This window comes from Etheostoma spectabile, chromosome 14 (genome assembly GCF_008692095.1).
Source record: "Etheostoma spectabile isolate EspeVRDwgs_2016 chromosome 14, UIUC_Espe_1.0, whole genome shotgun sequence".
In the NCBI taxonomy this organism is placed as follows: domain Eukaryota; kingdom Metazoa; phylum Chordata; class Actinopteri; order Perciformes; family Percidae; genus Etheostoma; species Etheostoma spectabile.
This window is the reverse complement of record NC_045746.1, coordinates 8,680,527-8,682,962: the sequence shown is the minus strand read 5'-3', so window position 1 is coordinate 8,682,962 and position 2,436 is coordinate 8,680,527. Positions and strand designations below refer to the sequence as shown.

At 37.7% G+C, this 2,436-nt stretch overlaps 1 protein-coding gene across 1 annotated transcript in view; it reads left to right on the top strand.

Moving 5' to 3' along the window:
• angpt2b (angiopoietin 2b) overlaps positions 1–1,918 on the top strand; it is a 33,170-nt gene extending 31,252 nt beyond the window's left edge. Inside the window, exon 10 of the transcript XR_004334926.1 lies at positions 1,909–1,918. The gene's annotated coding sequence lies outside the window, so the exon portion shown is untranslated. The remainder of the gene's footprint in view (positions 1–1,908) is intronic.
• The last annotated feature ends 518 nt before the right edge of the window (positions 1,919–2,436 follow it).

Genomic DNA, 2,436 nt, shown 5'->3' with positions numbered 1-2,436 from the left:
ATATATATATATATATATTAACATACAGACATATATACATGCATACTATATATGTGTGTGTATGTATGTATGTACATATTTTTTATATGTCGCAACTTTATAATGACATCCAGATATTGTTTATAGACAGTTTACAAACCAACTGGTAACCACTGACAAAGTATTAAGTACCTAAATAATGTTGAGTATTTATTAACTATTAACAAAGTATTGGGTATATGATTAACACGGTATTATAGTCATCTGTTGCAACTTTCTAATAACCATCCAGACACTGTTTACAGACCAACTGGTAACCCTTGACAACGTGTTAGGAATATCTGGTCCATCTATCGATGTAATCTTTATAGATGTTCTAAAAATGGTTTCTTAAAGGCTAACAAACATTTTATAATTATTACTCGACACCTAATATAATATGAGGGATATAATGCGTGTAACAATAAGCCGTTAAATTTACAGCACGACTAATATTGTATTAATTTTAATTTGTTTGTTAACAGTAAAATGACTGTTTGCTAACAGTTAAATGACAATTAACTAAAAATGTATTAACTATCAATTATCCATCTATGAATGATGGTTATAATAAAGTGTTACCAAGTGATTTATGTGTCGCCATCAAGTATTTATTACTGAGGGCCAATCAGAGCTGCCTCAAGGATTTTTGCCAATGTGCGTTTGCACACCAGTATATAGTAAAAAATATGCATATACGTTCCATATCTGTATACAGTATGCGTCCATGCAGATAACTCTTTGTGGGTGCTGAAGTTTGTGGAAATGGCAGCTTGTCTCTGAGGCGGTGTGTGTCTGGCCAGGTGCTCGAGTATGTGGGCAGAAAACAGAGAAGCTGCTTTCTGGAGCCATCACAGCCCTGACAGTGAGATGAGTCACTGTGAAAAGCATTGCACCATGAGAGAAAGGTTTGCAGAAAGATAGAAGCTTACCGGTAACAAAAGTCCACCAGCATTCTATACCAAAGGCACCCAGTTCCTTTGGACGTTCCACTCTCATTTAAATTAATGTGGTTTGTAATCGGTTCATTCGAGTTTTTGTGCAATTAAAGCAGGCTTGAATAGAATATTTGCTTATTTTGTTCTTCCGTAGTTCCTGTTCAAATCTGACTTTTTGAGACAAAGCCAGTCCCTCAAACGTCAATGGCGCGGTCAAATGGATCTATTTCTGTCTTTCTCTGTTCAGTACCTGGCCAGGGCCAATCAGAGCAGGTTGCTCTTCTCATAAACCCAAATGCCAAGTGCTTTGCAATTACCGCCGTAATTGGCTTGAATTGGCCATTAGTACTCAGCATGGGTTAGAGTCCAAAACACACATCCACGGACAGATGCGAATTCAATCAAACAACCCTAGTCTCCCACTAATGCACTGGCAAGTTCTTTTTTTCCTTTCTTTTCATTCACAGAGATCACAACTGTGGTTTTCAGTTCTTTTGATTACGAGAAAAACACCTGTGGAAGTTTCAAGACTATGGTAAGTTTGTTACTTTAATCAGAAATGTTTTCAGCTAATTTCCCCAGTTAATGGATGGGCTAGACAATGATCATGGAGGAGTGTGTCAAGATGCCATGTTGACAGGATCAATGGTTACATACTAAATGAGACGTGATATACAGTAATGAGAAAACCTTTAAGAACTATGTGGGCATCTTTATATTTAGCACTGTGATCTATTTTTTATTTTTTTATTGCATTCATGCATACTGCCTTTTGTCAGTTTAGGTCCCTAACACTACATCACATATTGTACTTGGTGGGCATGTTGAGTGTCTGTGTTGATGGTGGTGGTGTGATACCGGTTCCACGTTTACAACCGCCAATCATAATTGGAGCTAATAATCACTAGCTGCTTCTAAGGCCCCACTTTGGCTCTGGGTTCATTACCGGCAGCAGCTCTGCTTTAGCTTTCCATGACACAAACCTATATGCAGTACATACAGTAATTAAAAAAGCAACGTAGCCGACAGGATCTGGTAGAGGGGCAGTGAAGTGTCCATGCACGCCTCTAAATCTGAGAAAATGTGGATGTGGGTGGAGGGAGGATCATTTTAAGCCTGCACACGGATTCGGATGAAGAGGCAATTTAACGCATTACTAAAAGTCGGTGGGACTGTGTGTGTTTTTATATATATATCGATATATAGATATGTATATCTATATATATGTCTGGGACAATACACCTGGTCCCAATTTGATGTATTGCGATTCTATAGTATTGAGGTTTTCTTTTCCTTCTTTAACAAAAAAAAATGTTCTGCTTCTTTTGCTTTTGCTCTCATTTGCTGAAAACGGATATGATGTAGTTGCTGTAGGCGGTACTGTATAAACAGAAAATGTTTAGATTTTTTTCACCCCTCTAGACATTTGTAGTGTTTTACATGACACAGCGAGGGGAAAAAGTAATGTGATCCCCTGCTG